At 47.6% G+C, this 26,457-nt stretch overlaps 1 protein-coding gene across 8 annotated transcripts in view; it reads right to left on the bottom strand.

Annotated features, from left to right (window-relative positions):
- RIMS3 (regulating synaptic membrane exocytosis 3) overlaps positions 1-26,457 on the bottom strand; it is a 69,350-nt gene that overhangs the window by 41,895 nt on the left and 998 nt on the right. For 5 of the 8 annotated variants that reach the window (XM_033226927.1, XM_033226926.1, XM_033226924.1 and 2 more), the window contains exons 2-4: positions 21,672-21,814; positions 11,896-12,039; positions 7,496-7,698 (exon numbers count right to left, since the gene is read on the bottom strand). The gene's annotated coding sequence lies outside the window, so the exon portion shown is untranslated. Of the gene's footprint in view, positions 1-3,997; positions 4,327-7,495; positions 7,699-8,016; positions 8,197-11,895; positions 12,040-21,671; positions 21,815-26,457 lie in introns of those variants that run through there. The other 3 variants (XM_033226925.1, XM_033226930.1, XM_033226929.1) reach the window with 3 other exon arrangements.

The raw sequence follows: 26,457 nt of genomic DNA, 5'->3' as shown, positions 1-26,457 counted from the left end.
CAGAACCCAGTGCTAAATGAAAATGCAGGACCCCTTGTTCAAAGTTACTAAGAATTTTAAGATGGTGTCAGCAGAACATTAAGTGTAGGGTCCTTCTAGGCACTGGGCCCTGCGTGACCATAGACTCTTGAAACCAGCCCTGCTCCCACCCCCAGCCAGCCCTGGGCCTGGCCCAGAGTTGATGTCAGCTCCCACACAACAGAGTAAAAATGTCAACTGACATTGAGATAGGGTTTATGATTTCCACGTGAAATTTCACTTTATCCTTTTCCTAGAGATAACATCAACTCCATTTTATAGTTGAGGACACAGAAGTTCAGAGATGGGTATGCCTTGCCAGAGATTACCCAGCTCAGGAACTGCAGAGCAGGGATGTGAGCACAGAGCAGCCTGGTGCAAAACCCTGCCTCTTGCCCTCTGGCTCCCCAGGGAGGTTGGGAGAACCTGGCCCCAAGGGCTGAGCTTCGTCAGCAAGGCCGCGGTGAAGCTTAGACCACAGAGAGGGAGCTGGAGGGACTGGGACTGGCCACCCTCCCTCCTGGGGCCAGCCACATAAACAACCTATTCCCTGGGACCGAGGCCGCTGCACAGGGAAAAGGGTAGGAGAGGGCAAAAAGTCACTCCCAAGAAGGCTCTGCCTGAGGACCATAGACCCTAACATTCTAGGGAAATCTGCTTTTGCCTTTCTGCTTAAAACCCTTTAGGGGTTGTCATTAGCTTCAGGATAAATTCCCAAGTCTTTAGTATCCTGCTAGACTAGGAAATCAGGCCGGGCTGTCCTGGGCCTGCCCACACTGCCCCCCTCCACCACACCAAGCCTGTTCTCACCATCACCAGGGCCTCAGACACACAGTTCCCCTTCCTCATCCCCTCTTCTTTTCCTCTACAACTCCTTGGCACCATTCATGACTCAGCTAAGATGTCGCCACCTCCAGGAACCTTTTCCAGATTATAGAGGGCAGGAGAGCAACTTCAGTGATAGGTTCCAGAGCTCCCCTGAGTCCCTCCTTTCTACACACGTGCCATGTGTAATTACCTGCTCTGGGTCATGTCCCCACTAGAATGTCAGCTCCGTGAGGGCCGCCTGGCTCACAGAGCCTGATACATCAGAGGTACCTGGTGGACTGAATGCATCCTTCTGCCACAGAGGCAAGAGGGCCAGGCATTCTTTCTCCTTTTTTCTTCACTCCTCTTGGACCCTCCTTTTCTTGTCCAGGCTTCTTGAGCTCAAGCTATGAAGAGCCCAAAGTTGCAAAGGGAAGAGAACCATCATACAGTATGCACCCTCCCTCTGCCAGCCCTGGACTAGGTACTATACATCTGGTTACTACATTTAATTCCCTAACCACATTCCAGATGGGGTGGAGCAGTATGGGTATAAATTATTCCTATTTTCCAGAGGAGACTGAGACTTGGTAGTTGAGGCCACCTGCCTGAAGTGGTAACAGGTTGGAAGCAGAAGGCATTAGATTGGAATCCTGTCTGTCTGAGGCCCAAGTGCCTAGTCTCTTCTCTGCCCCAAACCACACAACCCCTGTGACTCACCATTCCTAGCAAGCTCACCTCCAACCAGAGAGCGCTTGTTTCTAACCTCCGCCTTCAGTTCACACACACCCCATCTGGTAAAGCTCTTCTGTGAGGTCAGCGATATACCAGTGTAGGAGACAGCCCCACTGTCAGTGAGAGGACAGTGTAGAAGTCACTCCTCCCCTGGGTCAACAAAATGCCAGTGTGGGAGAAACACCCCCATCGTCAGCAAAATGCCAGTACAGGAGACGCACCCTGCACCCCAAGTCAGCAGATTGCTAACAGGAGAGACAGTGCCACAGTCAGCAAAAGGCCAATGTGAGAGACACTTCCCTCCTCTGCTGGGGCCCATGACATTGACTGGGGGGTACACACAGAGAGCTCTCCAAGGTTGTGCCCCTGGTGCGGGAGGAGGCACTGAGGCAGCTGTTGCCTGGGGGAGAAGTTTGTGGCTGGGGAGTGGGGCAGAGTCAAGTGAGAGTTCTCACATGGCACTAATGAAATCAACCACCAGCCTGCTCCCCCCTCCCCAGGGACCCTCCAGGCTCCAGCTGATGCAATGCCCAGGCCAGATAATTGTTTTCTTCCCTCCTTAAAGGGCCAGCTGCTACTACAGCTGCAGACATCACCCAGACCCCTGACAGACCCCACAGAGCTCAGCACCTGGGCAGGAAGTTGGGCAGCCCAGAGAGTAGCAGCTTTGGGCCTGGGTTCTGCGCAGTAAAATCCAATTAAAGTCCAGAGACCAGAAGCGTCGTTGAGCAACGAGGGAGGGAGAGAGAATAGTTAAGACAGTAACACAGACCACATGCCCTGGTGAGAAGGGACTGTGGTCCCTGCTGGGTCCTCAGCACCTGGCTCCTGCACGCCCACCCCAGCAAGTACTTGGCACAGGGGTTGTTAATGAGTTCAGCAGTTAGCTGCTGAGCCCTCCTGAGTGCCAGGCACTGTGCTGCGCAGCTCAAATCCACCATTTCACTCACTCCTTCCTGCTACCCACATAGCAGCTGGGTTTGTTTTACTGAGAGTCTCAGAGAGGGGAAGTGATTTCCTCAATATCACACAGCCAGAAAGTGGCAGAGCTTGGGTTTGAAGCCAAGTTTAACCAACTCTGGGCTTCACACCCTGCAAAGGGTCGGCTAAGTGTAGAACCCCAGGGCTGGAAGTCCCTAAGCAAGGCAATCGGGAACAGAAGGCAGGGAAGGGGTCTGTGGGCCCTAAACAAACACCAAAGGGCATAGTGCTTGGTTTAAGCACAGGTTGCATGGGCCACCTCCCCAGCACACCCCTGCCAACCCACCCATCCTGCCCCCGAACCAAGAATGCTCCATTAGACTACCCACATGCCCCCAGGGACAGTTGGCAGCTGCCTGATTACAGACTAATTGGTGACTAGCAGCAACTATTGGGGGTGGGGGCGGGGGGGGGCATGGCGGGGAGATGGCTGATTAACCCCTTGTTGACCAGGACCAATCCTCCTCCCATGACTTCAGGCCCCAAACCCAAGGAACCCAGACTTAAGAAGTCATCATGGATAGAGGACAGGACCAAAGGGGCAGCAGCCTTCTTCCCTACATCCTGATAACACCCCTGGGGCTAGGGTTGGACACTGATATTCACCCAGGCATCCAAGCCCTGAAGGGCCACATTCAAACAGGCCCTAGGTGGCAGTGCCAGCCAATGCCCCCTGTTCTCCAGCCTTGGTATGCCACTGCCCACCCTATTCCAGGATCCTTCCTGAGCCTTCAGGACCAGGACACTGAAGAAACCCACTCCTCAGGGCTGAGTTGTCCAGAGGTAATGCGGACATGGGGTCCAAATACCCAGGTGGCCAGTCAGGGAAGAGCTCCTCCCTATGAATGAGAGCATGCCCAAGTTGGCCATCAAGGGTTTTGCCAAGCCTCCCTGAACCCTGGGCTCTGCACCATGCTGCTGACCAACTGCTTTCTCAGCTTCCCAAAGACCCCTCTTCCCACCCCAGGGCTGGAGTCAGCAGCACTCCTTTCCTCTTATGGGGCGGAGGGGGTCCTCTGGGCACCACAACGGTGTCACGTTGGGAGGAAAAAGTGGCTGCTTCTCAACCAGGGCACAGGCAGAAGGGAGAAAGGCAGGCTGCCTTCCAGCTCCCTTTCCAGGAGGGATTTTAAGCACTTTCCAAAAATGCCATGCCAGGCAATGCTGTTGAAGACCAGGGCCCCAGGAGCTCTGAGCATCAGCAAAGAACTCAAGACTCTAGCCCCTCTTCCCCATTTTCCAGGCTTCCCCAAACACCCCACGTTCCTCTCTCATCCCTTAGCCCCCTCCCCAGAGCCCTCTCACACTCTGTGTTCATCCCCCCACCCCCGCCCCGGCACACTCACATCCCTACGTTGCGCTTCATGGCCAGAGCCCCCCTCCCCCCGTGGTCCTCCAGACCTCTGCAACCCCCTCCCCACGTCCACTCCCAGGCGAGCAAGGCCTGCTGACTTACCTGGAGGTGGGGCCGGGGTCCAGATAGGGAGGGGGGCTCCGCAGGCCGAGGCGGCTCCGCAAGGCGGGGCAGGTGCTGCCCCGGGACCCCGCCCCGCGGACCCGGCAGTAGGCGCGGCCCGGCCCCAGGCGGGCGCGGACTCCGTGTGGGTAGGCACGCGGGGCGGGGAGGGGCGGCGAGGGAGGCTCACGGGGGCATCGCCCGCCACCACGGGGGCAGCTCCGCTCCGCCCGCCTGCGCTGCCGGCTCCGCAGCAGTCACCGTTTTCAGTCGCCGCCGGGTGCAAAGCCCAAGCTCGGGCTGGCGGGAGGCGAAGGGGAGGCGGGGCCTGCTGGGGGCGGAGCCGCGTTGGTGGGCGGGGCCAACGGGGCCGGGCCTCGGTGGTGGGCGGGGCCTAGGGGAATCCGGGGAGTTTGGCTTGCCGGGTTGAGGGAGATCTACATTAATGCGGCCTCCAAGAAGCAGGGTCTGGGGAAGCCTCAGGCCTCTCCGTGTCCCTAGGACGCTCCTGCCTCCTGCCCGGCCTTCCCTCTCCACCATCACCCCATCTGTTCTTTCTCATCCTTCCTTTCCTTTGGGGCACCTCCCAGGACCTCACAGGCACCACGGCGCCCCCTGCCCTACCCTGAACCAGTTCCAGGAACGTCAGATGGTAAGAGAAGAAGAAACGACTTACAAACGTCAAGTCCATTTTACAGATGGAAAAACTGAAGCTCAGAGAGGAGAAAAGACTTGCCCAGTGCCTGGTATGAAGAGAAAGACTTTATAATGTCCCTTTCAGACAGAAGGAAGTAGAGTGGCCGGCCCTGAAGCCCAAGTTAACCTGAGCTTCCCCTGCGCTCTCTACTTCTAGAGCAATGGTTTTAAACTTGGTGCGATTTTGCCCCCCAGGGAACACTGGACCATGTCTGGAGACATTTTTGATTTTCCCAACGAGGAGGTTGCTACTGACGTCTCATGAGAATAGATCAGGGATGCTGCTACATGCTTTCAACACACAGGACAGCCTCCGCGCCAGAGAATTGTCAGGCCCAAAATGTCAGCAGGTTTCTGAGGTTGAGAAACTCTGTTCTAGGGCCTGGCATCTGCCTATATAAACTTCCAAATGGACTCCTGGAGTCCTGGGTTCTGAAGCCCAGGAGGATACTGTGTAAAGTCTTTCCTAGGGTCATGCCTACCTCAACTTGTCTACTTAACCTTGCTTAGGACTGGTCAGTTCTACTCTTGGGCTCCAGTGTTTTGAATTCCACTCATTGACAGAGAGGACAGAATAATTAATATTTGCTGGAGGTATGTAAAACCAGTAGTCTCCATGCTGAGGGCATGAATTAAAATGTAAATGGGGGCTGGGTGCGGTGGCTCACGCCTGTACCAGTGTTTTGGGAGGCCAAGGTGGGCGGATCACTTGAGGCCAGGAGTTCGAGATCAACCTGGCCAATATGGTGAAACCCCATCTCTACTAAAAACACAAAAATTAGCCAGGTGTGGTGGCACACGCCTATAGTCCCAGCTACTCGGGAGGCTAAGGTACAAGAATCACTTGAACCCCGGAAGCAGAGGGTTGCAGTGAGCCAAGGTCGCACCACTGCACTCAGCCTGAGTGACGGGGGAACTCTGTCTCAAAAAAAAAAAAAAAAAGTAAATGGGGAGTGGGAAGGTGGGGAGAAAAAGGAAAATTATTGGGATTAAAGGATCCTGCTGGTGATTGCTAGGAGGCATAGTCATCCTATGCCTTCCTTTCTCACCTGGTCTGTGAGAAGCATAAACTGAGGCCCTACAATGTGAAAAGCCTCAAAGTGGGTTCCATAGCTGGTCAGAGGTGGAGCTGGGGCTCCTGATTATATTTACATATTAATTAAAGCTTTGTTATCAGCTATTCTACCTTAAGCCTAGGCCTGGAACTAGGGCCTGGGTGGTGGAATGGTTGCTCTGGTGCAGCAAGGGGGACTAGATTAGGGGAGGCAGGATGGAGGCCAGGGTAGGACCTGGAATGAGGGTGGAGGTGAGGAGTGGGAGCACAGAGAGGAATCAGGCTTCCTGTGTGCTCCTCCCTGGCCCCTTTCAGAGACAGGTAAACCAGGGGCTCCCTTTGCACATCTGATGAAAACTTTGCACTATCTCTCTGGAGATGTGCAATGTACATTTTGCATATAATTTCAGTATCTTCAAAGTTCTATATTGGTTACCAGAAGGATTGGATGGGAGGTGGGTGGAGAGGGGGTTGATTCTTAAGTGTATATAGAAGAATAAACATACAGGAATAAAAAGTCCAGGAAGAAAAGTAATGAAAAGGGATTTGTCTCACCCATTACTAAAACATACTCTAAAGTCAATGTGTTTGAAGCAGTACGGTATTGAAGCAGGACTACACCAATCTGTGGAACAAAATGGAGTACGAAAATGGATCTAGCCCCGCAAGGGAATTCAATGTATAATAAAGATAGCACTTCAGGCCCGGCACAGTGGCTCATGCCAGTAATCTCAACACTTTGGGAGGTCGAGGTGGGCAGATTGCTTGAGACTAGCTTGGGCAACATGGCAAAACTTTGTCTCTATAAAAAATACAAAAATTGTGGCCGGGGGCAGTGGCTCACGCCTGTAATCCTAGCACTTTGGGAGACTGAGGCAGGTGGATCATGAGGTCAAGAGATTGAGACCATCCTAGCCAACATGGTGAAATCCTGTCTCTACTAAAAAGACAAAAATTAGCTGGGCGTGGTGGCGTGCACCTGTAGTCCCAGCTACTTGGGAGACTGAGGCAGGACAATCGCTTGAACTCAAGAGGTGGAGGTTGCAGTGAGCTGAGATCACAAAACTGCACTCCAGCCTGGCGACAGAGTTAGACTCTGTATCAAAAAAAAAAAAAAAAAAAAAAATTATCTGGGCATGGTTGCACACACCTGTAGTCCCAGGTACCAGGGAGGCTGAAGTGGGAGGATTACCTGAGCCTGGGAGGTCAAGGCTGCAGTGAGCTGTGATCACACCACTACACTCCAGCCTGGGCAACAGAGCAAGACCTTGTCTCTAAATGAATGCATGAATAAAAGACAGCACTTCAGACAAATGGCGGGGGCTGGGGGATGTTGGTAGGAGGTTGGAGGGGGGAGATCAAATGGGTGGAATAACCAGCAAGTCTTTTGGGGAAATTACAAAAAGCTGTGCCCTTTTTCTACACTGAAATAAATTCCAGGTGGAGCACATATTTAACACTATAATGTATCAGAAAAAAGACGAGTGAATATTTTAATAATCTTGGAGATGGAAAAGACTTTCTAAGCATGATGAAACCTAGAAGCCATGAAAGAAAACATGGAAATGTTTGACTACAAGACTTCTATACAGAAGAAATAACCATAAACCAGTTTGAAAGACAAATGACAAAAAGGAGGGGATATATCCTGGTTGCCCCCCACTCTGTCCCCTCCTGCCCTCCAGCCCCTCCAAGCCAAGACGGGGACGGGAGGGATGGCTGGGGCTGTGATAGTCGAGACCGAGCACCTGGCAGAGGCTTCTCCCGCGGCGCTCTGGCCTGCGACCACATGTTCAGGGGCCGGGAAGCCCCGGAAACCCCAGGCGGGCCATCTGGGTCCTCAGCAGGTGCCTTGGCACAGCAGATCCGAAGTCCTCCTGGAGGCTGCTCACCACTTCCCTCGCGTGGCCATCCTAAGAACTGCAATCCTCTGTTCCTGCTCATGCCCCTTCTGAGTATCAAGGCGAGAATTTAAAAATACATAAATAAATAAGAGCTAATTTTTTGAGGGAACTAACCATGTTCCAGGCATTGTGTTAAACACTTAACCTAGCATATTTCATTTTCCCCTCAAAACAACTCTTCGAGGTAGGTCCACTGTATTCTTATCTCCATTTGATGGACGGAAACTGAGGCTTGAAAAAAGTGACTTATCTAATCTCTAAGTGGTGGCACCAGGATTTACTGCCACATTCCTTGCCTCAGTTCTTAATGTAATAAAGCCAAGTCTTTGGGAAAATTCAGTAAAACAAACGTTTTTGAGGTTTACCTCGATCCAGGCCTTTTGCAGGTGCTGGGGATTCTGAATTGAGGAAAATGGTCATCAGAGGTGACAGCAGAGGAACACTCCTGATACAGCAAATCCTGATAGCTACAGAGGACTCATTCACCCCGTGAAAGGGTGGGGCAGTGAGGAGGGATCCCAGAGGAGACGTCCTCCAAGCTGCATCTTGTGGAGAGAGAGTAGTGGGGTGGCACTTACTAAGGTGGACTGGATGACAGGTGGGGCTTAGGGGAGGAGCAGTGATCTATGTGCTCTGAGTTTGGGGGTAGACCACAGATGCGGCTGAATAAAGTACACCAGGACCAAGCTAAGGAGCTTGGGTGCAAAGATTTTTTTGAGAGCTTTTCCATGTTTCAGTTGCTTGGGTCTAGGACAGCCTGCTCTGCCAACCCAACCTGCCTCTTTTGCAGATGCTTCTTCACTCCAGTTCAAAGTGCTCTCAGAAACTTGGAGTCCCTCTTCCTCACTTCTGTCCACTTATCAGTGCCATCCACTATGCTTCCTAAATACTTCCTGGGTTCACTCACTTCTCTCCATCCCTCTTGCCTCTCCTCTAGTCCAGCCTGCCTTCCTGTCATTCCTGAATTCAGCTGCTATTGGTGACTTGGTCTCCCCACCTTCAAACTTTTACACAAGAGAAATCCTTCTAAAGCAAATCTGACCACATCCCCTCTCCTACTGAAAATGCTTTTTATTGATTCATTCAACAAATATTAAGTATTTATTATATGTTGAATATTCAAGATATAATTATGAGCAAAACATGGAATTTAAAGCCTATGGGGGTGACAGACGTGAACCAAATGACCCCCTAAATAATTATATAATAAAAACTGGGCTAGATGCTATGCGAGGGCCTGACCTAGAGAGGGAGATCTTTGAATGCTCCCCAAGGCGTCCCATCTGAAGTCTGAATAGCAGTCAGCCAGGTCAACAGGCCAAGGGTGGGTAAGAGCTTACGCAAAGGCCCTGAAGTTGCTTCTCTGAGTTTCTGTTTCCTTGTCTGTATAATGGGAATATTTAGAGTTGTGAGGATTAAATGAGTTAATACGTGTAAAGTTCTTAGAACAGGCCTTAGAACATAAGTTATTTTCCATAAGTGTTATTTTATATATATATATATATTTATTTATTTATTTTTTTTTTTGAGATGGAGTCTCACTCTTGCCCAGGAGGCAGTGGTGTGATCTCAGCTCACTGCAACCTCCACCTCCCAGGTTCAAGCAATTCTTCTGCCTCAGCCTGCTGGGTAGCTGGGATTACAGGCATGTGCCACCATGCCTGGCTAATTTTTGTATTTTTTGTGGAGATGGGGTTTCACCATATTGGTCAGGCTAGTCTTGAATCCTGATCTGCCCGCCTCAGCCTCTCAAAATGCTGGGATTATAGGAGTGAGCCACCGTGCCTGGCCAATAGCTTAATATATATTTTTTAAGTGGAGAGATATTGGAAATCTTTCAGCAAAGGAGTTAAAGAAGAAAGTAGCATTTTTTAAATGTCACTCCAGCTGCAATGAGGAGCATGGATTAGTACAAAGAAAGAGCAGATTTGGGGAAACTAATGAGACTTTTGCAGGGGTCCATTGAGAGCTATGGGGATTTGGGCTAGGGAGGCAGAGGGAAATTGGAGAGATTTTGTGATTTAGGTAGTAGACACTGCTGGGCTTGCTGTTTTATTGGTAGTGGGAGGCTATAGGAGGTAGGTGGTTGCTACAACTGGTTGGGTGGTGATGTTCTTCACCAAGACAGGGAAGGCTGAAGGATGCCTAGGCCTCAGGGGAGATGCTGATTCTGGATGTGTTTAGATGCACATACTGTGGGACATCCCAGATGAGCGCCGTGTAGGCAGCTGATTCATTGTGGAGTTCGGAGGAGAAACTGTGGCTGGAGATAAAAAACTAAGATTGCTGGTGATATGGTTTGGATCTGTGTTCCCACCTAAATCTCATGTCAAATTTGTAATCCCCAGTGTTGGAGGTGGGGCCTGGTGGGAGATGATTATACTAGGGGTTGTTTCTCACGAATAGGTTAGCACCATCCCCTTGGTGCTCTTCTCGTTATAGTGAGTGAGTTCTCATGAGACCCAGTTGTTTAAAAGTGTGTGGCACCAGCCGGGCGTGGTGGCTCACGCCTGTAATCCCAGCACTTTGGGAGGTCTAAGAGGGCGGATCACAAGGTTGGAGTTCAAGACCATCCCGGCTAACACAGTGAAACGCCATGTCTACTAAAAATACAAAAAATTAGCCGGGTGTGGTGGTGGGCGTCTGTAATCCCAGCTACTTGGGAGGCTGAGGCAGGAGAATGGCATGAACCCAGGAGGCGGAGCTTGCAGTGAGCCGAGATTGCGCCACTGCACTCTAGCCTGGGTGACAGAGCAAGACTCCATCTCAAAAAAAAAGGAAAAAAAAAAGTGTGTGGCAGCATCCGACCACTCTGTCTTGCTCCTGCTCCTGCCATGTAAGACGTTCTGGCTCCCCCTTTGCCTTCACCCATGATTGGAAGCTTCCTGAGGCTTCCCCAGAAGGCAAGCAGATGCCAGTATCATGCTTCCTGCACAGCCCGTGGAACTGTGAGCCAATTAAACCCCTTTCCTTTCCCTTTTTTTTTTTTCTTTTGTGATATAGAGTCTCACTCTGTCACCTAGGCTTAGGCTGGAGTGCAGTGGTGTGATCTCAGCTCACTGCAACCTCCACCTCCCGGGTTAAAGGGATTCTCCTGCCTTAGCCTCCCAAGTAGCTGGGACTACAGGCATGTACCACCATGTGCAGCTAATTTTTGTATTTTTGGTAGGGACAGGGTTTTACCATGTTGCCCAGGCTGGTCTCGAACTCCTGATCTCAAGTGATCTGCCCACCTCAGCCTCCCAAAGTGCTGAGATTTACAGGCATGAGCCACCGTGCCCAGCCTCCCTTTTCTTTATAAATTATCCAGCCTCAGGTATGTCCTTATAGCAATGCAAGAACAGACTAATACAGTTGGCAAATAAGTGATCACCTCAATCACGCCATCTGTGAGATGGTAGGAGATAGCTAGGTGATTTTTAAGGTTTCTTCTGGTTCAAACATGCATAGGATTCCAAGTGTTGAGGTCTGGAGGACTCCAGAGACAGAGAGAAAATCGATGTGGTCTGAAAGACTTGGCAGAAGCTCCTTGCAGGCTATTTGTTATTCATTCATCTGTCTTTTACTGAGCAGCTACTCTGAGCCACATGCTCTACTGCGGGTGGAAGGATAAACAAGACGTAGCCGCCAAACCAGTGTGGTGGCTCACATCTGTAATTTCAGCTACTCAGGAGGCCGAGGCAGAGGATTGCTTGAGTCCAGGAGTTCAAGGCTACAGTAAACTGATTGTGTCACTGCACTCCAGCCTAGGTGACAGGGTAAGACCCCATCTCTGGAAAAAAAAAAAAAAAAAGACCGAGCATGGTGGATTACAGGCAGTGATTATACCTGTAATCCCAGCACTTTGGGAGGCCAAGGCAGGTGGATTGCTTGAGGTCAGGAGTTCATGACTAACCTGACCAACATGGTGAAAACCTGTCTCTACTAAAAATACAAAAATTAGCCGAGTGTGGTGGCAGGTGCCTGTAATTCCAGCTACTCGGGAGGCTGAGGCAGGAGAACTGCTTGAAACTGGGAGGTGGAGGTTGCAGTGAGCCAAGATCGCACCACTGCACTCCAGCCTGGTGACACAGCAAAGCTCCATCTCAAAAAAAAAAAAAAAAAAAAAAGCAGCAGCAGCATCTCAGGGTCTCAGGCTTGGTAGACCAAGGAATGTTTCCTAAAGGAAGTAACAACTAAGATAAGACCCAAAAGTCAGGTAAAAGAAAGCTCCCTCCTCTTGAATTTTTCACTTTAGACTTTACCATGCACTCTCAAGAGTCCATTCCAGGAACAAAGGCCCAGGCGATAGCAGTTGCATTTCCAAGGTTCTGTTGAGTTTTCCATCTTCGTTGAGATCCTCCTTCTCAATGTTCCCTCTGGCCTTATCTTCACATTCTCCGCCAGGGCTAGGAATAGGGTCAGAGAAAAGGGACTGAGGATACAGAAGTAGGGAGGCACTCACTCATAGGTCATGCAGTGTGCTCCTGGCCCTCTTCATTCACATCCCCACTCTAGCTTTTCCCTGTACTCTGCTGGCATCTTGCTATTCCCACATGTGGCTTCCTCTGTTTACAGTGAGCCTTGCCAACACTTGACTAAGGAAAGCTTGCCCATGATGAGCTCAGATGTCACCTCCTCCTGGAAGTCTACTGCTTTCTCCAGTCGTCAACTGTCCTTCTCCCTAGGCCAAGATGGTCCCCTGTGCTCTAATAGCATGGTGAAGACTGCACAGTGGTTAACAGGACAGGCTTTAGCATCAGAGTCCTGCTGTGCTGTTTATTATCTGTGAATCACTCTCTGTGCCTGTTTCCTTCCACATGTGTGAAATGTGGTGCTGGCATCACAGGGGAGTTGTAAAGATTAAGTGAGAAAATATATGCAAAGTGATCAGCAGTAACTGGTACATGTACCAATCAGATACCTGATATAATAAAGATAAAGACAGGAAGACAATTAGAATACATGAGCACTTTAGAAGATGCATAAACAATAACAATAGCTACCACTTACAGTAAGTGGTTATTGTTTATACTTCTTCTAAAGTGCTCAAGTTTTCTAATTATTTTCCTGCCTTTATCTTCATTATAAGTTTCTAGGGGCAAGAAGGAAGAAGAGGAGGAGGAAGAAGATATTCATAAATGACATTTAACAAGCATTACGACATGTCTGCTGAATAAAGAAATGACAATTTCATGGGAAATGTTCTGGGCAGGAAATCTGGAATCCTGAGCTCCAATCACATGGTCCTAGTGATGGTACAGTTTCTGCCTCACTCACATTCACTTTAAGGAAAAGCTGCCCAGACCACAAACCCTGCTGGGGCCACGCTGTAAACCACTTGACCCCTCCAGCCTCTGGACTTCAGCAGATAGGGCCAGCACCAGAGTCAAGGATCACTATTTAATATATTCGCTGCTGTCTGTCCTCGGACCAATGGTGTATACTATTGTGTGAATGTGTTCCCCAAGGCTCGTGTGCTGGAAAGTTAATCCCCAGTGCAACAGTGTTGAGAGGAGGGACCTTCAGGAGGTGATTAGGTCATGGGGGCTCTGCCATCATGAATAAATTAATGACGATATTGAGGGAGTGGGTTCCTGATAAAATGATGCATTCAACCCCATTTCTTCTTCTCTCTCTCTTTCTCTCTCCCCTTCTCTCTGTCCCTCTCATGCTGTCTTGCTCTCTTGCCCTTCACCTGCTGCCATGGAATACATAGAAAGAAGGCCCTTGCCAGATGTGGACTCCTCAACCTTAGACTTACCAGGCTTTAGAGCTGTAAGAAATGTATCTCTATACTTTATAAATTACCTAGTTTCAGATATTCTGTTATAGCAGCACAAAATGAACTAAGACAGCCTAGCACAACAATCTAAGATGGGCCGATTCGAGGCTTTATTGAACCAAGGAACAGAAAGACATTGTTGGCCAGGCATGGTGCCTCACACATGAAACTCCAGCACTTCGAGAGGTCAAGGTGGGAGGATCAGTTAAGCCCAGGAGCTCAAGACCAGCCTGGGTGACACAGTGAGATTTCATTTCTACAAAAGGAAAAAAAAAATTTTAATTAGCCAAGCATGGTGGTGCATGCCTGTATTCTCAGCTACTTTGGAGGCTGAGGTGGGAGGATCATTTGAGCCTGGGAGGCAGAGGGTTGCAGTGAGCCAAGATTGTACCGTGCCACTGCACTACAGCTTGGGTGATAGAGTGAGACCCTGTCTCAGGAAACAAAAAAAAAAAAAAAAAAAAGGAAAGAAATTGTCAGGTGGCAGAGGGAGTTGAAGTAGAGAAGTCAGAGACAGCCGGGTGTGGTGGCTCATGCCTGTAATTCCAATCCTTTGGGAGGCTGATGCAAGTGGATCGCTTGAGTACAGGAATTCACGATCAGCCTGGGCAACATGGCAAAGCCCTGTCTCTACAAAAAATACAAAAATTAGGCTGGGCGCGGTGGCTTATGCCTGTAATCCCAGCACTTTGGAAGGTCGAGACAGGAGGATCACCTAAGGTCAGGAGTTCGAGACCAGTCTGGCCAACATGGTGAAACCCTGTCTCTACTAAAAATACAAAAAATAAGGCCAGGTGTGGTGGCTCATGCCTGTAATCCCAGCACTTTGGGAGGCCGAAATGGGCGGATCACGAGGTCAGGAAATTGAGACCATCCTGGCTAACACAGTGAAACCCCGTCTCTACTAAAAAATATAAAAAACTAGCCAAGCGAGGTGGCAGGTACCTGTAGTCCCAGCTACTCGGGAGGCTGAGACAGGAGAATGGCGTAAACCGGGAGGCGGAGCTTGCAGTGAGCTGAAATCGGGCCACTGCACTCCAGCCTGGGTGACAGAGCAAGACTCCGTCTCAAAAAAAAAAAAAAAAAAAATACAAAAACTTAGCCAGTCATGGTGGTACACGCCTGTTATCTCAGCTACCCGGGAGGCTGGAGGCAGGAGAATCACTTGAACCTGGGAGGTGGAGGTTGCACTGAGCTGAGATCACGCCATTGCACTCCAGCCTGGGAAGTAAGAGTGAAACTCCATTTAAAAAAAAAAAAAAAAAATTTAGCCAGGCATAGTGACACATGCCTGTAGTCCCAGCTACTTGGGAGGCTGAGGCAGGTAGATCGTTTGAGCCCGGGATGCGGAGGTTGCAGTGAGCAATGATCGTGGCACTGTACTCCATCCAGCCTGGGTGAGAGAGCAAGACCCTGCCTAAAACAAAACAAAAAAAAGTCACAGACAAGTAGATCTTGGCCAGGAAAGCCAGGTGCAGGCCCAGAGAAGTAGGAGCAGAGACCAAGAGAAGGCAGAAGCCTGACTGTAGGTAGAGGGGGAAGGAGCAATCCTATCCAGCGATGAGGAGTGGCGAGGAGATAAGAGAATGAATAGACCAGCGATGAGGAGTGGCGAGGAGACAGAGAATGAATAGACCAGCGATGAGGAGTGGCGAGGAGACAGAGAATGAATAGACCAGCGATGAGGAGTGGCGAGGAGATAAGAGAATGAATAGACCAGCGAAGAGGAGTGGCGAGGAGACAGAGAATGAATAGACCAGCGATGAGGAGTGGCGAGGAGACAGAGAATGAATAGACCAGTGAGTCCTAGACCTCTATGCTTCTTCCTGCCTTTCAGTTCTAGTCCTTACAAGAAACTCCTTTGTACTTGAGCTAAATTGGGTAGGCTTCTGCAGCCCAATAAGCCTGACTCTACTGTGTTAACTTGGCAAGTCCCTGTCCCTCTCTGAGCCTCAGTCTGACTAGATTATCTCTAAAGTCCTCTCCAGGTCAGTGTTCTTTCTGAACACTGTGTAGAGAGGATGGTTTTTAGGTTGTTGGCACCTGAGTTCAGTATTAGTTACAGAGTGCCCCTGACATCCTGGCTCCCAAAATAGTGTGGTGGCTGGTTAAAGAGCCTGTTAGAGGATCCAACACCCACCTGGCTTTGAATCTGAGACCCGCTGATACAATTCGACTCCTCCTTCGATTGTATCTTTTGTTGGATCACAAAGAAACTGAGGAACCAGGGCTGGTGTTTCTCCAGTGTCTTTTGGCTGCTGAATGCCCTACCTGCCCCCTTAATACTTTTCTGGACCCACTTCAGCATTTCAGAGGATTTCAGTGCCAAGGCTGCTCTAAAAAAAAGTGCCACTCCAGGAAGAATTTGAACAAAAAAAGTTTCCTTCTATGGTATTAAGATTTCCTGCCTTCCAGCTGTTTGGTTCTGAGTCTGTGCCCTGCCTTCATCCTCCTAAGCTAAAAAACTATGTTGATAATAATACTCCCTTGCTTTTGTATGGTGTTTTGCACTTTTCAGAGCATTTTAACACTTACCATCTTATTTAATACAAAAACTCAGGCAGGATGGACAAGAAGGAGAGGCAGAGGATAATACCTATCATTTCTCCCATTCCCTCTACCCCCTTAAGACAATTTATTTTAAAATAATGTAAAAAATCTATTCCTATGTCTTTTTTAAAAACAGGTGGAATTTTTTTTTTCTTTTTTTTTGAGATGGAGTCGCCCTGTCACCCAGGCTGGAGTGCAGTGGTGTAATCTCAGCTCACTGCAACCTCCGTCTCCCAGGTTCAAGCGATTCTCCTGCCTCAACCACCCAAGTAGCTAGGATCACAGGTGTGCACCACCATGCCCAGCTAATGTTTTAAAAAATTATTTTTAGTAGAAATGGGGTTTCACCATGTTGGCCAGGCTGGTCTCGAACTCGTGACCTCAGGTGATCTGCCCACCTTGGCCCCCCAGAGTGCTGGGATTACAGGTGTGAGCCACCATGCCAGCCTCATATAAGGTGGAAGTATTAAGATTGAACTTGATTAAGTGACTTGCTCAAGATCACAGAGCAGGGTAATGGCTGAGTAGGATGTATAAGGCTTACAACTGAGGATCACACTTAATGTTTACAGTCGTTTTCTCAAGACCTGCCTAACCCTATTTTGTACACTGCTAGCCAAGGCAAGGGACCTTGAAGAAAAGTCGTGTTTCTGACATGTATGCCCCTATGGTGCTTGCAGGGATCATTCTTAATCTTAACCTGTACCCCCTACAGAGACTTAGCTGTCCCATAGTGACTTGTGAAGCACCAGGCGGTCACAGAAGTAAGCTAGGTTGGATATAAGGCTTTCATTACTGTTCCGTGGGTAGTGGCAAGAATAAATTCTGTTGGAAAACACTGTTTTCTTGTTTTTCTTACAGACCACTTGTCCGAAGACAGAAACAGTTGAGAACCATCAGTCTATCCCTCTTTCAGTATCTCTAAAAAAAAGGAAGCAGGGCCAGGTGCGGTGGCTCACGCCTGTAATCCCAGCACTTTGGGAGGCCAAGGCAGGTGGATCACTTGAGGTCAGGAGTTCAAGACTGGCCTGGCCAACATGGTGAAACCCCATCTCTACTAAAAATACAAAAATGAGCTGGGTGTGGTGGCGCACGCCTGTAATCCCAGCTACTAGGGAGGCTGAGGCAGGAAAACCGCTTGAACCCAGCAGGTGGAGGTTGCGGTGAGCTGAGGTTGTGGCTTCCTCGGACTAGGCAACCCCACCTTTGGCTTCACACCCCATGACTGACCATGGTTCTGATTCTGATTTTTTTGGCTTGACCTTGGAATTCTATCTTCAGGACACACTTTTGAGTTCTCGCTCCCCATGTGACCAACAGGATTAAGAGACAAGGTAACTTTTGCATTCCCATTCTCTCCCTGCCTGGGATACCCCTCCAGAGGAAAGAAATTTAGCCCATGTACAAAAGGTAGATGGATAGCTGGTCTGGATTTTAAACAATCACACTTTTAACACTTCTCTGTCTTAATTCACTCATAGTCCTCTAATTGCCAAATCCAACTGATTCTTTGATCCTTTGCAGATCTTTTTTTTTTTTTTTTGAGACACAATCTTGCTTTGTCAATCAGGCTGGAGTACAGTGGTACAATCTTGGTTCACTGCAACCTCTGCCTCCCGGGTTCAAGCGATTCTCCTGCCTGTCTCTCGAGTAGCTGGGACTATAAGCGCCCACCACCACACCCGGCTAATTTTTGTATTTTTAGTAGAGATCAGGTTTCACCACGTTGGCCAGGCTGGTCTTGAACTCCTGACCTTGTGATCTGCCTGCTTTGGCTTCCCAAAGTGCTGGGATTACAGGCCTGAGCCACTGTGCCTGGCCGAACTTTTGCAGATCTTTTGTCTCTTTCTCTCTTTGTGGTATTACATACAACTTTCTTTGCATCTTTCACCTCTCTAGCTCAGAGAGGTTAAATGGAATGGGGACTCGAACTCAGTTCAGACTAACTTGAAAGCACATGCTACAGACAATATTCCATGCTGCTTCCCAAAGTAGACCAATAGTCCAGACCTATGCTGTCTAATATGCAGTCATTAGCTACATGCTATAGTTTGAATGTCCCTCCAAAACTCATGTTGAAATTTAATTGCTATTTTAACAATGTTGAGAGTTGGAACACTTAAGAGGTGATGAGGTCACGAGGGCTCTGCCGTCATAAATGGATTAACGCATGGGAATGGGTTAGTTATGGAGGGAGAAGACCCCTGATAAAAGGTTAAGTTTGGCCCCCACTCCCTCTCTCTGTCTCACATGCACACTTACTCACCATATGATATCTTCTGCCCTGTTATGGTGTGGCAAGAAGGCCCTCCCCAGATGTCGAGCAAATGCTGATGCCATGCTCTTGGGCTTTCCAGCCTCCAGAACCATAAGCCAAATAAATTTCCTTTCTTTATAAATTACCCAGTCTTTGGTATTTTGTTATAGCAGCAAAAAACTAAGATACTACATGTAGCTATTTAAATTTAAATAAAATGAAATTAAATATTCAATTTCTTGGTTGCACTAACCATCTTTCAAATGCTTGACAGCCACATGTGGCTAGTGGCTACTATATTGAACAGCACAGATATAAAGCATTTCTACTACGCAGAAAGCTCTGTTGGATAGTGTTGGTTTAGATAAAGGCTCTGTCCTCTGACCTCTTTACCCTCTTTCCCTTTATTTATTCTCAGGAAGTGGACAGACATTGTTTAGTCTGTCTAATCCTTTACTCCTACTTTTCTGAGAAGTGTTACTCTATCCCCCACCCTCCAACATACCTTCATTCATAGAGTTACAGTGGATAAACCATTTTTATGCACGACCCTGTCCCCTTTTCCATAATATTACTTGATTCAGTGGTGGACATTTGGCCAAAGTTAGCTCTAACAAGAGCTCTTCCTCCCAGAAATTTGGAATTGAGCCTAAGAATCTAGTCACCTGGATGAATTTTTGAATGGAGGCAACTTGGGACTCATTGGTTACCATGTTTTATATGACATGGATTGGGAAAACTGGTCTTCAGAATGACAAAGCAATGACAAACAGTTACACATATTGGGGAAAGTTGTATCTAGGTGTTCAAAGGATGTCAGGGCTCTGTCTCACTCTGTCTGAATTCTGCCTTCCTCTGTGATGCCTTCGTTCTCAGACAGGCTCTTTCCATGAAGAAAGAAAAATGGTTGCCCTCAGTTCCACATAGCTCAAGATCTCCAGAAGAAAAATCCTGTCTTTCCTGTATTTCAAATCTTTAGGAGGGCTTTGCTTAGCTTAGTTGGGGTGATGTGCCCATCTCTCCAAAATCTGTGATCTGTTTCAGCAACATTTCCGAGAAAACAAAGCCTGAAGGAGGGATTAAGTGCTTAAGTTTTACGTGAGGGGCACAGCCCTGGAGTAGTGAGAATTAGGGATAAGATGAGAAGCAAGGGAAGGAAATGTTTGCTGGCTACTTCACAATGAACTGTAGCTAGTCTCTTGACAGGCAGAATGTCGCTCTAGACAGGCTGTATGGAGAAATTTTATCTTGAAACAGTCCATTAGAGGAAGGAAGGGAAGAGTGCATTGTTATAGCCAGCTCCTTCCTGTCTCCCATTGATCAGTTTGCTCTGTGGGTAGCTAAATCCTCTGTAGTAGGTTCCTTCATTGGCCCCTTCAGCAGCTGCTCAGGAAGCCAAATCCCACGCCCTGTGAGGTGGTGCTTCATCAGGGTGTGGAAGTTGCAGGAGAAGCCACAGACTCCATGTTTGTAACTAGTTGGCCTCAAGCAACAGAACTGTGAGACCTTGCTTAGATTTGGTCAGCTGTCTGTTGTTGAGGTGGACCAAGTGGCTAATTGCCTGGGAGCCAAATTATCCTGAGAGACTATGAGGAGGCACTGGGCCAAGATGTGGGGAGATTGTTGATCGGTCAGACTGGGTCATGTTCCTACTCCTATGGCTAATGGGGTACAGAAGATGTGCTATGGTAGGATGCATCCTGTCCTCTTTCCCCTCATTAACGTGTTCAGATTCTCAGGAAATCAAATGCCAAGACAGAATAAAATGCAAGAAATTTATTATGAAAAACACCTGTGAGAGGAAATGGAAGGGGAAGACTGAGAGAGCCATTGCACAGTGATGCAGGCCTAACCCTGAGTGAAGGACAGAGGGAAGGTGTTCAAGGTGGAAGTGTCTCAGACTGCAGTAAAGTTCTAAGGAAAGTTTGGCAAGGCCACTTAGGAGTCCTTGGGTCAAAGTCATCCATCAGAAGAGTATCACTTATCCCAGGAACAGTCCTGTCCTAAAATCCCCGCTGGGCTCAGTTGTTGGCTAGAAGCAGGGTATGGGAAGTAAGACCTTGGAGTAAAGGGCAATGGATTTCAAAGCTCAGGATGGATTTCAGAACTCAGCAGCTGGACTGTTGGTAAATTACAATTTCTCCAGTCAGAGATCTGAGAGGCACATTCTCATGGCCACACACCCTCCCAGCCTAGCCAATATAGAGAGGAAGAAGGATAAATTCTACAATATTTTTTGTTGTTGTTGTTTTTTAAAGTATGCTGGGCACAGTGGCTCATGCCTGTAATCTCAGCACTTTGGGAAGCTGACGCAGAGGGGCAGATCACCTGAGGTCAGGAGTTCGAGACCAGCCTGGCCAACATGGTGAAACCCCATCTCTACTAAAAATACAAATTAGCTGGGTGTGGTGGTGGGCACCTGTAATCCCAGCTACTCGGGAGGCTAAGTCAGGAGAATAGCTTGAACCTGGGAGGCAGAAGTTGCAGTGAGCCGAGATCACACCACTACTCTCCAGCCTGGGTGACAAGAGTGAAACTCTGTCTCAAAAGAAAAAAAAGTAGAGTGCCATTACCAGTTGAAAGGGCAAGGGGTATTCAGCAGGCAAGACAACAAATGTCCACCCCACAGCTTACAATGTGCCACTTGTAATTCAAACTCTATATATCCAAACCCGAACTCATGACTTCTCCATATCCTGACTCTTCATCTGAAGACTACCATCCTCTCAAGTGTGACACATGGGAGTCATATTAAACACCTTAATTTGGCCGGGCATGGTGGCTCATGCCTGTAATCCCAGCACTTTGGGAGGCCGAGGCAGGTGGATCACGAGGTCAGGAGATTGAGACCTTCCTGGCTAACACAGTGAAACCCAACCTGTCTCTACTAAAAAAATACAAAGAAATTAGCCGATCGTGGTCGTGGGCGCCTGTAGTCCCAGCTACTAGGGAGGCTGCCACAGAAGAATGGCGTGAATCCAGGAGGCAGAGTTTGCAGCGAGCCAAGATTGTGCCACTGCACTCCAACCTGGGCGACAGAGTGAGACTCCGTCTCAAAACAAACAAACAAACACACAAAAAAACCTTAATTTTCTTGTTCCCCAACCCTCAATAGCCAGTCAATGGTCAAGTCCTTACAATCTTTCCTTGGCAGTATCACCTCAGCATTTGTATCCTCTTCCCTCATTCTCACTGCGGCTGATGTGTTCAGGCCCTCACCTCATTGTATCTTACCTAAACTATTGTGAAAGTCTCCACACGGTCATTCTGCTACTCTGTTCCATCTTACTCTCTTTTCCAGATTGCTTTTAAGCATAGTTTTGATCACGTCACTATCTTTTGTAAAACCTTCTACCATTGGGAATGTAAAATGGTATGATGCTATGGAAAACCGTATGGTGGCTCCTCAAAAAACACAAAAGCAAACAAAAAAACAAACATAGAATTACCATATAATCCAGCAACTTCACTTCTGGGTATATACCCCAAACAATCGAAAGCAGGGACTCCAGCAGATATTTGTATACTAACGTCCACAGAAGCATCATTCATAGTGGCCAAAAGGTGAAACTATAATGGTGATTACCAGAGGCTGGGGGAAAAGAGGATAGTGCGTTAGTGTTTAATGTATACAGAGTTTCAGTATGGGGCAATGACAAATTCTGCTGATGGATGCACAACATGAACAGGCTTAATGTCACTGAAATGTATACTTCAAGATGGTTAAACTTAGGCCAGGGGTGAGGCGGTGGCTCACGTCTGTAATCCTAGCACTTTGGGAAGCCAAGGCAGGTGGATTACCTGAGGTCAGGAGTTCCAGACCAGCCTGACCAATATGATGAAACCCCGTCTCTACTAAAAATACAAAAATTAGCCAGCCCTGGTGGCATGTGTCTGTAATCCCAGTGACTCGGGAGGCTGAGACAGGAGAATCGCTTGAACTCGAGAGGCGGAGGTTGCAGTGAACCGAGATTGCACCATTGCACTCCAGCCTGGGCAACAAGAGCAAAACTCTGTCTCCTAAATAAACAAATAAATTAGATGGTTAAACTTGTTTAAAAGCAAAACAAAAAACTTCTACCACTCACTTCCCATAGCAGAAAATAAAGCCCAGGAGCCTTAATTTGACCATAATAATGTATCTTTCCATATGATTCTTCTTCCGTTCCCTCTTACTCTGTGCTTCCCCAACTGATCCCTCGCTTCTTCTATTTGCTTTAGTGGCTGCCTACGTCTTCCCTAATTCTACTCATTTTTCAAGACCCAGTTGAAATGTCACATCCTTGCAAATCTTTCCCGAACTGCTCCCACTATTTCACACTAAGTGGAAGTAAGCACTCCCTTTCTGAACTCCAGCAGCACATGAACTATATCTTTTAGTGCTGCTTTTGTTTTTTTTTTTTTTTTTTTGAGACGGAGTCTCGCTCTGTCACCTAGGCTGGAGTGCAATGGTACGATCTCGGCTCATTGCAACCTCTGCCTCCTGCGTTCAAGTGATTCTCCTGCCTCAGCCTCCTGAGTAGCTGGGATTACAGGCACGTGCCACCAAGCCCAGCTAATTTTTGTATTTTTAGTAGAGATGGGGTTTTACCATGTTGATCAGGCTGGTCTCGAACTCCTGACCTCGTGATCTGCCCGTCTTGGCCTCCCAAAGTGCTGGGATTACAGGTGTGAACAACTACGCCTGGCCAGCGCTGCTTTCCTTTTAGGCCAAAGGCACAGAATGAGATAAAGGTGTGGCTTAAGGAAGTCCAGCTGGCTGTCTAGACAGGTCCCGTTACACAGTGCTACAAGAACTGATGTTTAACCTTGCAAACTCAGAAACCTAATTTTAATAGTAAGCAGAAAGTTGAACCATTTCCTGGAGGTGGGGGGTGTCTTATATTTGCTAAGCTCACAGAAACTTTTATATAGAGGAATCTGATTAGCTACAATGAAAAATACAATTATCAAAAGAACTAGAATCCTCTAGGTGGCAGATCACTTAATTCTGTTCCTATCGTCAAGACACTTGCTGGGTGAACATAGAGGAGAGCATGATCTTTTTTTTTTTTTTGAGACGGAGTCTTGCTCTGTCGCCCAGGCTGGAGTGCAGTGGCACAATCTCGGTTCACTGCAACCTCCGCCTCCCGGGTTCACACCATTCGAGGAAAGCATGATCTTAAGAAGTATTTCTTAACTGAGGCAGTCTGAGACATTCCCATCCACTACAGAGATAACATGGACAAGGAAATCCTAATGCTCAGTGTGGTTTAACTGAGATGAGGCTTAGAGGGGCAATGGTAGTGCTAGCCTTTGTGACTGCCTTGTTTTGGACTGCCATGGCCTAGCAAGTCCTTTTGTTCACAGACACTTTCTCCAAACAGGGTACAGAATGGCTGACAGGATTGATTAGGTTCCATTTATTAAACTACAATCATATCTGGCGTCTTCAGATTCCTCCCATATGCCCTTGATCAGAGTTTGTTTTTTTTGGTCATGTTTGTAAAAAAGGTCTTGGCTTACCCCCATTGATAGCTAATTTCATGGTTGTATTACTCTGCTTAGCTAGCATGTTATGCTGCAACAACAGCGAAAACAATCTCAGTGGCTTACAACAAAGGTTTATTTATTGTGCACACAACATTACAGGTTGTGTGTCAGCTGTGGCTCCACACATCTTCATTCTGGGACCAAAGCTGAAGAGGTAGCTCTATTTAGGACATGCTGCTCTTGTGTCAGAGGAAAGATAATATGGCAAAATCATAAGATAGCTCATAACTTCTGCTCAGAAGTGGTACATGTCATTTCTTTCTTTTTTTGAGACAGAGTCTCGCTCTGTTGCCCAGGCTGGAGTGCAGTGGCGCGATCTTTGCTCACTGCAATCTCTGACTCCCGGGTTCAAGTGATTCTCCTGCTTCAGCCTCCCGAGTAGCTGGGATTGCAGGCACCTGCCACCACACCCGGCTAATTTTTTCATTTTTAGTAGAGATGGGGTTTCATCATCTTGGCCAGGCTGGTCTTGAACTCCTGACCTCGTAATCCACCCACTTCGGCCTCCCAACGTGCTGGGATTACAGGAGTGAGTCGCCGTGCCTGGACGGTTCATGCCATTTCTACCGATATTTCATTCGTCAAAACAAGGCCAAGCTTGACGACACTAGGGTGAGAAGTCTTTCACCCTCATCTCCTAGGGACAGGCCAGATAGCAAGGGCTTTAGAAAGGGAAGGGCAGAGGCTATTGATAATACAGACTATAGCAAGGACTAATATTAGGCTTATAGTTACCAGTTGACTGTTATCAGTTATAACATTGACTATTAAAATACTGAAATACTCTAGTACTATCTGGTAAATAGCTGCTGTCCCAAACCTCCGGACCACTCCCTTCCCCTGGGATCCCCTGGGACCTACTAGTCACAAACCAGCAACTGAAGGGTTAACACCTAGCACAGAGGGATACCTCCAGGATCCTAGCTGCATTTCTAATTCTGCTTCGTCTATGCTTGAGCACTACTTGTTGTTAAATATATTTAATATCAATCTTAGAAAATTTCCTCTATGTAGATTTTTATTTCTGAGGGCAACCCAATTTCCAGGCTCTTGGAAGGAAATGGACTGCAGTCCCTAAGTGTGGTCAATACTTATTGTAACAATAATCACTAATAATAACTTGCACTGCTTCACTGTAACTAAATGTACATTTTTACATTTCTTTGGCAAGCACAGTATATGCTATAATTACTCAATAAATATCTGTAGAGATTTACCTCACTTTTTTCCATTAGCTACATGTCTCTACAATCTCAACATACTATTTTCTTTTTTTTTTTTTTTTTTTTTTTTTTTTGAGACGGAGTCTTGCTCTGCTACCCAGGCTGGAGTGCAGTGGCTGGATCTCAGCTCACTGCAAGCTCCGCCTCCCGGGTTTACGCCATTCTCCTGCCTCAGCCTCCCGAGTAGCTGGGACTACAGGCGCCCGCCTCGTCGCCCGGCTAGTTTTTTGTATTTTTAAGTAGAGACAGGGTTTCACCGTATTAGCCAGGATGGTCTCGATCTCCTGACCTCGTGATCCGCCCGTCTCGGCCTCCCAAAGTGCTGGGATTACAGGCTTGAGCCACCGTGCCCGGCCCATACTATTTTCTTATTATGAGTCTCCCTGTTTTTAATTTTATGCCATTTCTCATGTCTGAAAATGTCATTATAAGTAACTTTTTTTTTTTCTGAGACAGGGCCTTGCACTGTCGCCCAGGCTAGAGTGCAGCGAGATGCTCATAGCTCTTATCAGTAACTTCTTTACAACACTTCTGCAATTCAGGAAGCACTCTCACATTATTTCATTCACTCTCCCCAACATTACCAAGAGTTAGGAATTAGATCTTTTTATAGATGAAGGAATTGGGACTCCCTGAAGTCAACTGTCTCATAGTTACGTTTTGTTCATTCATTCATCAAATACTGAGTGCCTGATGTGAGATTTACTGAAATTGGATTTGAGAACAATTTTCCTGAATTCAAGTCAAGGGTTTATTCCACTATTCTCAATTACTTTATCACCAGGGTTATAAACCCAAAGAAACTGAGTAACAAGTGTGATTTTGTTGAGGACCCCCGCAACATAAGTCTCAGAAAGGCTCCAATGTCATTTGTAAAATTCAAGATTACCATCAGCAGGGGCAGTTATTCCTCTCAGTGCTTGTTACCTAATGCACTAACTCTCATTGTAGGTAATTCCATTCAAGACACATTTGATGACTATATTTACAGGTTTTGAAGTTATTCATATTGGGTTTCGACACTTACTAGCTGTGGGGCCTTAGATCAATTACTTAACCTTTTTGAGTTTCAGTTTTATCATTTGTAAAATGGATATAATCCTGATGCCTTTGGACCAAGTGGTCATGGAAATGAAAGAGATAAGTATTTAAAAGTCCATGCTCATAGTAGCTGTGGTTTCCAACTGCGTGATGAAGTTTTAAAATCTGCATTCAAATGAGAACAACTACGTCGACGTAAAGTTACAAGCTAACTATTCTTGGTAAGTACTGTTCTTTATTCTGGAGAATATCACTTTACAGTTTGGTGTTAAATGCTCTTTTATAAATTTAACGTGCCAGTAGCTGTCTACTTGAACGACATGCTAAATTTGGCATGCCGCCGGGCGCGGTGGCCCAAGCATGTAATCCCAGCACTTTGGGAGGCCGAGGCGAGCGGATCACGAGGTCAGGAGATCGAGACCATCCTGGCTAACACAGT

The sequence above is a fragment of the Trachypithecus francoisi genome, unplaced genomic scaffold (assembly GCF_009764315.1).
Source record: "Trachypithecus francoisi isolate TF-2019V2 unplaced genomic scaffold, Tfra_2.0 Lachesis_group12, whole genome shotgun sequence".
NCBI classification, from domain to species: domain Eukaryota; kingdom Metazoa; phylum Chordata; class Mammalia; order Primates; family Cercopithecidae; genus Trachypithecus; species Trachypithecus francoisi.
This window is presented reverse-complemented; position numbering and strand designations above follow the sequence as displayed.